This window comes from Crinia signifera, chromosome 8 (assembly GCF_055691185.1).
Source record: "Crinia signifera chromosome 8, ASM5569118v1, whole genome shotgun sequence".
Classification (NCBI taxonomy): Eukaryota; Metazoa; Chordata; class Amphibia; order Anura; family Myobatrachidae; genus Crinia; species Crinia signifera.
In genome coordinates this window covers 144,648,994-144,663,414 of record NC_139224.1, presented here as the reverse complement: position 1 = coordinate 144,663,414, position 14,421 = coordinate 144,648,994, and the positions used below count along the sequence as shown (strand labels likewise).

General features: G+C 49.5%; 1 long non-coding RNA gene across 2 annotated transcripts in view; it reads left to right on the top strand.

Annotated features, from left to right (window-relative positions):
• The window catches only part of LOC146027122 (uncharacterized), a 45,645-nt gene extending 40,506 nt beyond the window's left edge, over window positions 1-5,139 (top strand). For both annotated transcript variants that reach the window (XR_014454686.1, XR_014454685.1), the window contains one exon: window positions 5,036-5,139. This is a non-coding gene — a long non-coding RNA (uncharacterized LOC146027122). The remainder of the gene's footprint in view (window positions 1-5,035) is intronic.
• The last annotated feature ends 9,282 nt before the right edge of the window (window positions 5,140-14,421 follow it).

Sequence of the window (14,421 nt, the reverse complement as noted above, 5' to 3'; positions counted from 1 at the left end):
GACACATGAGAATGAATATGAAAACATTAAAAAAAAGAAAAATAAATCTTCAAAAACTCATGTCAACCTTTTTCATTGTCGACCATAGCCGTGCCAGGGTTTTGCATGTGCCATTTAATCCTGGGGTTGCCGTGAATCGCGCGCGGGGGTGGGGAGGAGGGAGGAGGTGAGGGGTGTCTGTGAATCACGGGAGGAGGGGTCGTGGGTGGATGCCGTGAATTGCGGGGGGTGTGGGTGTGGGTGCAGCGAATTGTGGGAGGGGGTGGCGCGGGGGGTTGCAGTGAATCGCGGGAGGGTGGGTCGCGGGGGGTTGCCGCAATGACAGGAGGGGGGGTCAGCGGTGGGGAATCGCGGTAGGGGGGGTCGTGGGGGGCACCGTGAACCGCGGGAGGGGGGGCCCGGGGGGTTGGCGCGAATCATGGGAGGGGGGGTCGCGGGGTGCCGCGAATCGCAGGAGGGGGGGTGTCACGGGGTGGGGCCGCGAATCGCGGGAGTCACCGGGGGTGCCGCGAATTGCGGGGGGTGTGCTGCAAATCGCGGAAGGTGCCGCGAATTGCCACAAGAAAAAATCAACACAGAAAGGTCAACACATGTAAAAGTTGACATAAGTGTGGCACTTCATTGGTGTCCATGTCGACACATGAGAATGAATATGAAAACATTGAAAAAGTGAAAAATAAATCTTGTCAACCTTTTTCATTGTCGACCATAGCCATGTCAGTGTTTTACATGTGCCATTTAATCGTGGGGATGCCGTGAATGGGGGGGGGGGGGAGGGAGGTGCATACCTCCCAACATGACCCTCTCCAGGAGGGACACATTGCTCTGTTTCTGGACATTCTTCTTAATTTATGGATTACCATCACCTGTGCTTAAATACCTTTCTTATCAATTACCCTGTTTAAAACAGGTGATGACAATCATAAATTAAGATGGAAGTCCACAACCCAGCGTTACAGCTCCAGACACACTTTGAGTGACAGATGTAGCCAAATATATAAGAGATTTCCATGAATTTATGTACAACACGCTCAGTTACTCGCACCATAGTGTCATTTAGGGCCTTATTCTGATCGGTGCGGATTTCTCCGCATGCGGTCGTCCCGCCGATGGTGATCGTCTGCGCATGTGCAGAGGTCACTCTGCGCATGTGCAGGCGATTTCGCCGCACGTATTCTTGACACACCGCACAGGGGGCGTAGAGGGGCGTGAGGGGCTACTTAGCCTCATTACCCTATGCATACGCCCCGCGTTTCATGGGCGTTCCCATGCAAACGCGGGGCGTATGCATGGTAATGAGGCCGTGACGCGTGTGTAGGGGGCGGGCATCTGACATCGCCGGATGTCAGCTGCCCGCCCCCATACATGATTTCACACGGACAAGTGTCCGTGTGGTCTTGTGTGGCGGGACCTGGTGGAGCGTGCGGCCCTGCATTCGATGTTCGGCGACCATCGAATGCAGGGGCTGCTCCCAAGACGGAGGAGGCGTATCCCCGTCCAATTTCATGCGGATCGCCACATATCCGCGTACGGACGGAGGTGGCGATCCGTATGGAAGGCGTGGATTCGCCTGCACGGTCGTGGCCGCATATTCTGATCGGGCCGCACCGATCAGAATAAGGCCCTTAGTGCTGTTTGCCTTGTTGGTAAATGTAATAATGCTTATAAATGGAAGTCATGGGCGTGTTGCACATGTGTGATGTATGTGCCTCTGAGCTGATGCAGCAGATCCTGTGTGTTCTCACATCGGGAATGCACCAACACTTACAGTACCCAAGTATGAGTGATGCAGAGGTGTATGTAATATGATCACAGGATGCTCTCACATAGGTACCACATACCTCCCAACTTCTTGGCTGCTGGAATAGGGACACTCGCGGGCCCGGAAAGGGGGCGGGGCCTATGCAAATGAGGGCGCAATTATACAAATTAGCCGCGACCCCATTTTCGGCCACAAATAGACCAGCTTGGGGGGGCTCCCAACTGCCACCCCCCGCAGCGGGACAATGCCGGCCGCGGGTGGGACAGGACCCGAAAATCGGGACTGTCCTGCTGAAATCGTGACACTTGGGAGGTATGGTACCGTACAGTGCGGGCGTGTGGGCAGGACAGGCGGCTATGCAGCGCTCAGCTTTGTCTAGTTCCAGGTATATATCTTACAGCATGTCGTCATTAGGTCGACAGTCAAAAGGACAACACAAGCTGAAGGTCGACATGAAAAAGGTCGACCCTGAGTTTTTCATGATTTTTCTTTATGACTTGTTCATACATTACCACACCAGTGGGCATAGAGGGAGGGTATAATAGTGTAATTAGCGCAGCCTGGCTCACACAAGGGGATGCGGTAGACTGATGCAGTGCCCATGTCGACCTATGTCAACATAGACACCAAAACAATGAAAACCTTTTTGCTGGTGTCGACCTTTTGACCATGTTGACCTTTTGACTGGGATGCGGTACACTGATACAGTGCTAATGATCATTTTAGTTAGTATTTAATGATGGCAGACACTACTATGGCCACCTTTACTCTGGAAAAAGGAAACTACTTGTGTTGACTTTCCGACCCTGTCGACAGATTTCATGTGTCAACCTAAGTCCTGTCCACATTCTTTAGCTGCATATGAGCAAATAAATGGTGGTGGGGAAGGTGGGGGGTCACGTCTGTGTCTGCCTCTGGTGGCTGGAACCCTTAATCAGGCCCTGTGCCCATACAGAGATCCGACTTGTCTGATGCACAAGTCAGACCTGATGTAACCAGAACCCCCTAGCAGCGCCCCGGGAGGGTTCCATGTTACTTGGCATGCAATAGTACATCCTTAGAGTTCAATGGAAATTGGATGCTAAAAGCCCCCACCAGGTGCCGCTGATGGTCCATTACAAATGTATCCTATGTGTAGCACATAAGATCTCCAGCGACTGATCTGATGCATATGGGGATGCGCTTTAGATCCGATCTGATGTCACACACCTCCAATTTCTGCAGTTTTTATCCCATATATCGGCCCAATCCACCAGAATCGTGTGAAAACAGGCCAAATCAGACCTGTGTATGGGCAGCTTAAGGGCCGGATTCTCTAGGATTCAAAAGTGATAAAACGGAGAGTGATAAACAGCCAGCCAATCAGCTCCTACCTGCCATGTCACATACTGTGTTTGAAAAATGTCAAGTAGGAGCTGATTGGCTGGCTGTTTATCACTCTCCATTTTATCACTTTTGAATCCTAGAGAATAACAAAGAAATGCGGTAAAAACCCTGTTATCGGACTTCCGGTTCCGGGTTACATGGGCTAACACACGCAGCCCGGAGCTCCGTCAACCCTCCAGCAAACGGAACCTTTTAAAGGCTCTACCCAGCTTCGATCTCCCCCAACTCCGACCCTGCACCTCCCTCAACCCCCGATGGACAAGCTTGTCACCTCCGCCGGGACCGCTGGCTCCCCGACAAGAGAAGCGCCGCTCAGCTGACAATATGGCGCCGGATCGGGGTAATGGCGTGGACTCACCTGCACATAAGAAAGCTGCCGCAGAACACCCAGACGCAGCGCACCAGGTATGCCGACCCCCAGATGCCCCTGTCACTTATGGGGAAGTAGTGGATGCCATTCGCTCCACAATGGCTCCAATCCTGACACAGACAGTGTCAGACATAACGGCCCAGATTAAGTCCCTCACTCACAGAGTCTCCACAGTGGAGAATCAACTCGGGGCAGTGCTGCACGATGTTTCTGATCTTAAACAGAGCACCAAGGTTCTCACATCTGACAATTTCCAAATATGGAATAAAATGGACGATATAGAAAATCGCTCAATAAGGAAAAATATTAGACTTGTGGGACTACCTGATCTATAAAAGGCCCAGCACTGGCGCACTTTGTACGCAATACCCTCCCCGAACTATTAGGCATAACCCAGGAATGCCAAGACCTCGTAATCGAACAGGCACACCGGGTTGGTCCTACACCCACCCCAAATAAACCCAGACCGCGGGTCACCCTGTTCAGGTGTCTGAACTACAGTATCTACATAAAATGGCGTTTTGGTCAGCCTCCAGACGGGTCAAGGATCTCAACTGGGAGGGCACAAAGTTGTTCATTTTCCAGGATTATTCCGTGGAGTTGACCAGGGCCCGGAAAGCATTCTCCCACATTTGCTCAAAACTGGTCTTAGAGGGCCGCAAATTTGGCTTGCTCTACCCAGCCCGTCTTCGTATTTATGATGGTTCCTCCCACAGAGATTTTCTCTTGCCAAGAGACGCCGAAGCATATCTACACAAAATAGCACGCATACCTCCAGAAGACATCACCGACACCAACCCAATCCCTGAATTTGATCCACCTACTACCTTTGCTGTTTACAGGACTTGTTGCCTTCATCTCGGTCTACCAATGGATACTTCATCCTTTATCATTAGTCCCACCACACACCTGGCTCCAGAACTGCTACTCGTCTCAACTCACTTATCTCTGCAGAAATGCCTCACTGCCCCAATCGGCAAGTCTATGATTGGTTACAGTCCTTTTGTCTGCCTGCGCCGGCACCGGCCCGGTATGCTGACCTGATCTAAATAGTGACTCCCCGTCTGTCCTTACCCCCATACCCCCCCCCTCCCCTCTCAAATATATAGCATGTCATACCGCTTGATGACATCACAACAGCAGCTCCCTGAAGGCCTGCCAACATGAAGATTGTTTTATTGACACCTGTGACTTTAGGGCTACGGATGCTAAGAGAACTCCACTCCCCCCCCCCCCCCCCCTATATTAATATCGTCAAGTTTGCGAAGGGTGGCGGAGCTCTCCTCACCCATGTTCCGCAGGTTGAACCTAGATAGATTTAAATTCGATTCCTTTACCCCCAGGAAGTTGGCATTTACTGCCCACGTTAGGTTAGGTTTAACAACTTTTAAAAAATGCCTTTGGTTAGGATATGCTATGTCCTTTATTGTTCTATGTATTTGTCTTGTGTGTATGTATGTCTCCCCTCTCCCTCATTCCCGCTCTTTTTCCCCTCTGTATTTATTATGCATCTCTAGATATGGGAATCTTCGCCCCCTTCAATCACTGTAAATGCCTGACGTGAAGATTGGTTCCTGGAATGTAAGAGGTTTCAACTCTCCGGCTAAGAGACGAAAGGTACTATTATATCTTAATAAACACAACCTTGGCATAGCGCTCCTTCAAGAAACTCACCTTATCCCCACTGAAGTCACCAAACTGGCGATGCTAGGCTGGTCAGTACTGGCCTCAAGCCCTTTTACCTCCAGAGCCCGAGGCGTGGTTATTCTAATAAAACACTCTATCCCCCACGAAATTCTAGATACGTTTACAGACCCCGAAGGCAGATATGTGGCAGCTCATATAAAACTTAAAGGATCCCCCATCCTCATAGGTAACATTTACGCCCCAAATAATTACTTATTCTTCCAATCCCTTATAGCTCTATTCTCACCACTTTCCAACATTCCATTACTCATTGGGGGTGATTTTAATCTAATTTCATCTGCACACCTAGATAGGTCGAACACTACATCTTCTGCCACCTCCCTACCTAGATTAGGTGTCCCCCTATTCTCAGAACAACTAATAGACATGTGGCGGGCACAGCACCCCATAGAAAAAGACTACACATGTCTTTCTGCAGCCCATTCTACTCTATCAAGAATAGACTACATCCTATTATCTTGCACTCTTTTTCCCCTCTGTCACAGATTCTACAATTTAACCCATAACTATCTCCGACCACGCTTTAATCACAACTTCTCTATCTTTAGGCAACCCTACCCAGATACGCAATTCATGGAGGTTCCCCTCCTACTTGGCCAAATCACCTGATTTCCGTTTGCGTTTGGAGTCCGCATGGGATGATTTTGCTATCCATAATAAGGCACATCTGGAATCAGACCCAATGCTATACTGGATGACAGCCAAAACAGTCCTCAGGGGAGTAATTGTGTCCTATGTTGCCCACTCCAAACGTAAATTCACATCACAATATTTATCACTTCAGACCACCCTGACTACCACCTTCCAACAATATAAGTCTGCCCCTAGCCCAGCCACAAAAACCCCATATATCCAGGCTAAGGGCAGTATTCAATATAAAATATCGCCGTGTGCAGCAAATCCTGTTTAGGATTCGCTGCACACTCGCTGTGTTCCGGAGGGCTGGCTGCCACTCGGTCTCCCTGTATTCAATGTCGGAGGGGCGAGTTGCCCCTTGCGGCTAATCTTAACCCCTGCAGCGGACGAGCGTCCACGGCAGGGAGCCGTGGGACGGTGGCAGGCTGGGAGATTGAAGTCTCCCTGCGTGCCCCAGGACTTTTGTGGAGGGGAGGAGGGCTCCAGACAGCACAAGCTGCTCCCCCCCCCCCCCCCCAGAGCCAGCAGGGGACCAGGTATAGTCACTGCTCCCGATCATGCATATGTAATGATCGGGTGCAGTGAATATATGAATATGTAATGAGCGGCTCGGCTCCCGGCCCCCTGCTGGCTGCTCTGTTTAAAAAAATATTTTTTTTTTTAATTAAAATATATATTCATGATTCATGAATAAAAACAGCATGCCCCTTCACAGAATAAAATTCCTGATTTTTTTACACCAAAATTAAAACAAAAAACCTTTTATTTAAAAAGTTCACATTCCACTTCTCCATGAAAAGATGGAGAATTTCTACACAGAGAGACACGGCGAAAATCACTCAGAAAGACGGCGAAAAGTGCACATTGAATAGGGTTGCTCGCTTTTTGAGAGCAAAAGTCTTCGTCCAATGCGAGAAAAGCACAAACTCGCCATAAAACACGGCAAATTTTTCTCATTGAATACTGCCCAAAGACACAATTTGAAGAGTATATGGCCTCTTTAGGCGACAGACATTTGTTTTCGGTGAATTACCGTTTCCACAGATTTGGTAACAAAACTGGGAACCTACTTTCTAATATCTTAAAGGGTTCTCACCCACCAACAGTTGTACACCCGCTCCACACAGCATCTGGCTCCATTACCAAATCTGATCCAGAAATTGCTGATGTACTAAAACAGTTCTATGGAGCATTGTACTCCGATCCCCCTCTACCCAAATCCTACCCCGATATCTAGCCTTCATATTGAAGACAACTTCTGGGCTACTATTATATGCCCTAAACTATCTCCCGAGAACGCTATTGCCCTTACAGCTCCCATAACCCTAGAAGAATTAGAAAAAACCATTAGGCATTCCAAATCTGATAAAGCCCCCGGCCCAGACGGCCTAAGTGCCGATTTCTTTAAAATTGTATTGCCCCGATTAGGCCCTTCCCTGGTTAAAGCTCTAAACTCTGTTCTTTTCTCTACCAATATTCCCCCACACTTCAACACCGCAACACTCAAAGTTCTGCCCAAACCGGGCAGGGATTTATCTCAACCAGGGTCATATCGCCCAATATGCCTACTTAACCTCGATTATAAATTCCTGACTAAAATCCTAGCAGACCGGTTAAAAACTATCATGCCATCGCTTATACACCCCGACCAGTCGGGATTCATTACAGGTCGCCACTCAAAAACAAACATCAGAAAAGTCCTGACTGCCATCTCTGCCTCCAGTGCTCCTGTCACTGGATGCAGAGAAGGCCTTTGACCTCATTGAATGGGATCATCTATTCTCCACACTCTCCAAATTCGGCTTCCCTCCCCAATTCATCTCCCTTGTCAAATGCCTCTACCTCCACTCTTTCACCCAGATTTCCTGTAATGGCTTGATTTCGGACCCATTTGAAATAAAGAAAGGCACAAGACAGGGCTGCCCCTTATTACCCCTACTTTTTGCCCTTGCACTAGAACCTCTTGCCTTGGCCCTAAGATCCACCACCGTTTTTACTGGTATAGAAGTAGGCCCCATAACTCTAAAACTTTCAATGTTTGCTGATGACATGCTTCTGTTCATCTCATACCCCTCTCAATCCATCCCTGTTATATTAGATATTATTGCTTTCTTTCGGGCCACAGCTGGTTATCGAATCAATATAACAAAATCCAAACTCCTATCCCTAACCCCCCCGCCCCCGGCACTAACCCCCCATCTTATCTATCCTCATCTCCCTTCCGTCTTGCCTCCTCATCCATTAAATAACTAGGTATTCAAATTCCTGCTCAACTTTGTCACCTATACTCACTAAATTACTCCCCTACCTACTCAAAGGTCACAACTCTACTTGAAGGCTGGAGATCATTACCCCTATCATTGATGGGTCGTATAGCAGTTATCCAAAGCATAGTATTCCCGAAAATATTTTATATCATGCAAAAACTTCCTGTCAAACTATCGTCTCAAGACTGAGGGCAATATTCAATGAGAAAAATTCGCTGTGATTTCTGGAGAGTTTGTGCTTTTCACGCGGTGGAGAGAGGTTTTTTTTCTCCAAAGGCGAGCCACCCTATTCAATGTGAAATATTCTCCGTCTTTCTAAGTGATTCTCGCCGTCTCTCTCCGTGTAGAAATTCTCCATCTTTTGATGGAGAGCAGGAATGTGAACTTTTAAACTAAAAGGGTGTTTTTTTTAATTTTGGTGTAAAAAAATCAGGGGAAAAAAACCTCATGCTTTAGAAATGTGTCTTGTTATAAAAATACAGAGTACCCTTCCCTCCCTCCCATACCCCACGTGTCTCACCCCTGTCTGTATTTGTCTTTGTCCCCTTCCTATAGAATAAGTTTGTTATGCTTAGAATGTAAGAGATGTATACATAGATTCTATTTCGATATTTGTGACATGCCGACACAGTCTTAGAATTGGGTTCTAGATGGAACGGGGTTCCAAGGCTCATCACCCCTAGGCCTACCCCAGACGATTCATCGTCTCACATACCTCCATACACCTCGACCAGGTTATCGTTCCATCTTTGGACTAGACATGAAAAGTCTCAGATGTCCTAGCCCAGTGGTTCCCAAACTGTGTGCCGTGGCTCCCTGGGGTGCCTCGGAACACTTGCAGGGGTGCCACAGGTTTGTGGTCCAGAACCAATTCAAATTATTTATGATCAATTATTTATGGACAAAACCAGTGCTGGTGGCTGCCAGTCATAAAACATGTGTACAAACAGAAGCACATTCTGCCCTTTACCACATAACTGACCCTAAGAAGCACATATAAACACAATCTACTTAATTTTATATATATTTTTTGGGGCCTAGGGGTGCCGTGGACAAATTCTTATACTCTAGGGTGCCGTGATTCGAAAAAGATTGGGAACCCCTGTCCTAGCCTATATGTTACATGCTAAGTCACACACTTTATATTGCCTATTTTCAACCAGTGGTCTGGTGCAGTCACTTAAATGGCTATTGTTTACTGTTGTTTATTGTTTATGACTCTTTGAACTGATGTCATTTGCATGTACACAGTCTTTTATATGCATATGTCTCACTTTGTACGTTACTTGTTTCCTAGCACGGCCACAACGATCATAATCGCGGTCATCGGGGGTAAAATCGGGGCCATCGCGGGCATCGCGGCCGCTAAAAAATCGGGTGCGATGGGCCAGACGCGATGCCCGCGATTTCCCCATAGAGAACAATGTTAAATGCCTCAATTTACCCGCGATGACCACGATTTCCCATAGGAAACAATGTGAAATGGCTCAATTTAGCCAAATTATCATAGGAACAATAGTAAATGGGCCAAAAACACCCCATAACATTAAAATGTCCCCCCAAAAGTAGTTGACGCCACCCCACCATCAACGTGAACCCGAAGCGTGGCGAGCGCAGCGAGCCCGCGAGGGGTGGCGGTACGCGTCCTCCGACCTTTTCATGCCCTACTATCCACTAGGGCGTGGAGTGAGAATAGAATAGTGTGGCGAGCGCAGCGAGCCACCGAGCCCGAAGCGTGGCGAGCGGACGCGGATACCTTCACAGTTATACGCGTCCCCTCCCGGGCCTCCCAGGTGTCCATGGCCTCCCAGGTGTCCATGAAGGTATCCGCGTCCCCTCGCGGGGCTCGCTGCGCTCGCCACGCTTCGGGCTCGGTGGCTCGCTGCGCTCGCCACACTATTCTATTCTCACTCCAGGCCCTAGTGGATAGTAGGGCATGAAAAGGTCGGAGGACGCGTACCGCCGCCCCTCGCGGGCTCGCTGCGCTCGCCACGCTTCGGGTTCACGTTGATGGCGGGGTGGCGTCAACTACTTTTGGGGGGACATTTCAATGTTCAGGGGTGTTTTTGGCCCATTTACTATTGTTCCTATGCTGATTTGGGTAAATTGATCCATTTAACATGGTTTCCTATGGGAAATCGTGGTCATCGCGGGTAAATTGAGGCATTTAACATTGTTCCCTATGGGGAAATCGGGGGCATCGCGTCTGGACCATTTAAGCATTTTTAGGTGCACACGACACGACCGACCCGATTTTTCACTGTTTTCAATGCATTTCAATGGAAAAATCGGGGGCATCGCGTCGGTCGCGTCGCAGGCCACTCAAATTACCCCCGATGGCCAAGATTTGTGGCCGTGCTAGGAAACAAGTACCCTTTGTACAATTTTCTCTAGTATACCGAAAACCCAATAAACAGATATTTAAAAAAAAAAAATAAACGTTATCGGGGTTTTTACCGCATTTCTGTATGCTGTATTGTTTCTCCGCAGTGGCAGCGCTGCGGATCAAATCGCCAGCAAAAGCTGGCGATTCCCTGCAGAAGCCTATGGGCTTCTTACCGCAGCGCTGTTTGAGGGATCCGTCACGGATGCCTCCCAGCATGCCCTGCGGCCGGCACGTCACTCTGCGCATGCAGAGACTTTCTCGGCTCCTGATTGGCCGCTAGGCGGCCAATAGACCAGGCGTGGAAGATGAAACATCTCTGCGCCTCTCATTCCAAGCGTGTTCCGGCGGCGGCGGACGGAGAAGATGTCGGGATGTTCGCCAGAGGACCTGGGTGAGTAGGATTTCCTTCCACAGGTCCCCCATGGATTTCTTCGGACCCGGATGGATACCGACAGACGCCGCCGAAACAGACGCTGTCGACATGGAGCCCATCACCGACATGGAGCAGGACAAGGCCCCGGATCAAGACCCTGGGACCTACCTACGGGATCAAGATAGGTAAGTATCAGTATGTGTGTGTGTAATGTATGTATTACATTTTTTTTTTAAATATTTTCTTATGTGTGTGTTTATTTAACTATTTTTTTTAACTGTGGAACTACAAGACCCAGCGGGCCCTTTAATGCCCCGCAGGCTGGGACTTGTGGTTCTCCAAGTCCCAGCTTGCAGGGTAGGCTTGCTGGGACTCATAGTTCCACAGTTAAAAACAATAGTTTATTCTATTTTTTACACTCAAATCAGCTCGATGCCCACCGCCCAGGGGCATCGAGGACAGCACCAGGCTTCAGCCTGGTCAGGTAAGTCCTGGAGGGGGGGACCCCTTTATTGGGGGGGGTCCCCACTCCCCCAGGGCCCCTGGCCAGGCTGACCGGTCAGAGGGTTAATGCTTTGGCCGGGGGGACTTGTATAAAAAGTCTTCCCCCGCTGTGGCATTACCCTGCTGGCTGGTTGAGCCTGGGGCTGGTTCTTAAAATACGGGGGACCCCTAGTCATTTTGTCACCCGTATTTTGGGAACCAGCCCCGGACCTAGAGCCTGGGGCTGGTTGTTAAAAATCGGGGAACCCCTATTTGTCGGGTTCTCTGATTTTTAATTGCCAGCCCCGGCTCTCAGCCTTGTGCTGGTTACAGCTGTGGGGGGGACCCCACTCTGTTTTTTAAAAACAGTATTTATTTTTGTATTTTTTTTACACTAATGCCTGCACGGATCTGACTGATCCGTGCAGGCTTAAAGCAAATACGACAGGGAAAGCAAGGTGTATTTTCCTGCCGTATTTTCGTGGCTGTATTATCAATACGGCTGCTTAGTAAATCAGGAACCACCATTCTGTTGAATGGTGATTCCTGTCATATTCTAATGATGGTGTAGACATTCGTATTTGGAAATACAAATACGAATGTAGCATCATTAAGAATCCGAAAATACTTTTTTTTTGGCATAGTAAATGCCAAAAATACGTACACACCAAAAAAAATTTATTTTCGTAAGAAAATACGATTTTTTTCCACAATTTTTTTTTTTAGTAAATTTCCCCCATTGTGTCTGTGTAATTACACTGTGTAGGCATCTGTATATGTGTTAGTGTATAGGTGTCTGTGTAATTACACTGTGTCAGGGTTGCCGACTTTAGAGAGCTCCTCTCCGGGAGAAGCCGACTTTCAGCAGGAGTTCGGGGGCGGAGTTTAAACGTGACACCATTAAGCCCCGCCCCAGGAAGGAAAGTGCCTCAATTTGCCGATCTCCACAGAGGGGGCGGGGCTAAATGACACAATGATAACACTTTAGCCCCACCCCCTCTAGGGAGATTGGCAGGAAAGGTAATTTAAACGGCGCGGAGGGGGGGGAAGCCGCAATCGGGGGGGGGGGGGGGGGGGGCGGGGGCCGGGAGGGTTCAATATTCTCTGTGTAATAAGGCTGGCACAGTGTCACTCTGTAATAAGGCAGGCACTGTGACACTCTGTGTAATAAGGTGGGCACTGCGACACTGTGTAATAAGGTGGGCACTGTGTCAATATGTAATAGGGTGGGCACTGCGACGATCTGTGTAATAAAGAGGTTAGGAGGAGGGATAGGCTAGTCGAAAAAAAGTGGGTTTTGAGGGAGCGCTTGAAGGAGGTTAGGGAATCAGAAAGCCTGATGGGTGGCGGGAGGTTGTTCCAGTGCAGGGGGGCAGCGCGAGAGAAATCTTGGACACGGGAGTGGGAGGAGGTGATTAGGTGAGATGTCAGTCAGCGGGCAGCGACGGTGCGAAGAGGACGGGAGGGAGTGTGGATAGAGATCAGTGAAGAGAGGTAAGGAGTGGTGGAGGAGGAGAGAGCCTTGTAGGTGGTGGTGAGGAGTTTAAACAGAACTCGGAAAGGAATGGGGAGCCAAGAGATAGACAGAGGGGGGAGGCTGAGGTAGAGCGGCGGGAGAGGAAGGTGAGCCTAGCAGCGGCATTAAGAATGGATTGGAGAGGTGCGAGGCGGGTGAGAGGTAGCCCAGAGAGAAGGATGTTGCAGTAGTCAAGGCGGGACATGACGAGAGTGAATGAGAATTTTGGTTGCGTCAGTGGAGAGGAATGGTCTGATGCGCAAGATGTTGCGTAGGTGAAAGCGGCAAGACTGTGAGAGAGGGAGGAGTCAATGATGACACCGAGGCAGCGTGTTTCGTCGGTGGAGGTGATCTCGGTTTCACCAATGCTGATGGAGATAGTGGGAGAAGGGGGGATGGGAGATTAGAAGTTCAGTTTTAGCCATGTTTAGGAAGCGTTGGGTCATCCAGGCTGAGATGGCCGTGAGGCATTCGGAGACCTTGGACAGGAGTGATGGGGATAGGTCGGGGGAGGAGAGATAGATTAGGGTATCATCAGCATAAAGGTGGTAATGGAAACCATAGGAGCTGATGAGGGTGCCCAGAGAGGTGGTGTAGAGGGAGAAGAGGAGAGGGCCAAGGACTGACCCTTGGGGAACACCTACTGGCTGTGGGGTAGTAGGAGAGGAGGAGCTCGGAGTGGAGACGGAGAAGGAGCGATCGGAGAGGTATTGTCATGACCACCATAGCAGCTACCCTGTGCTGTCTCCGACCTGCAGTGCCCTGGCGCTATGCCCTCTACCCTGGTGCTCACCTCCGCTTCTGGTGCCGGCGCCGACGCCGACCTGCTGTACTCTGCTGTACTCTGTCGCTCTGTCACCCACCATGGTCCATGTTCTTTCGCCGGGTGTCAGTTCTGGTGTGCAGTGTCTTGGCGTTCTGGCTCTGGGCGGCGTGGGGCAGGATCCGCCTCCCAGGACTCGACCTTCAGCCAGAGTGTGTTGGCTGCGGCACAGGCGCGTCCCCACTCATAGGTGGCTGCTTTAGGATGTCCCACTGTAACGCTGTGGCCCCTGATGTCTCCTGTAGGAGAAAATTAGATTTATGTCTTACCTGGTTAATCTCTTTCTTCGAGGACATCAGGGGCCACAGGGATCCCTCCCTGCCGCGCCTGCTTTACTTCTGTTATGGTTAAGTTACGATTATGTTCAGTGGCGGATTGAGGGGGGGCACCCGGGCACGTGCTTTCCAACGAGCCCAGCCCCGTGTTTCTAGCCCACTGGGATATCGCCTGGCAAAGCTGTAACATTTTTTTCCCCATAAGATTATATGGGACCCGTCAATTCCGACCCCCACCCGGTTCCGATGGCTACCAGTTCCCTCCCTGGCATCCCAGAAGCTTGTAGTTGATCTCATTCAATTCCAAATCGCTGGGCCTTCAATATGATACCAGGCTGGTCCATATTGGTCGATCGGTTCCAGAGATATTGCGTGTAAGCCAAATTTATATTTTTGAAATGTAATTTCATGGCTGTTCATGTTTTTTGAGGGCAGAT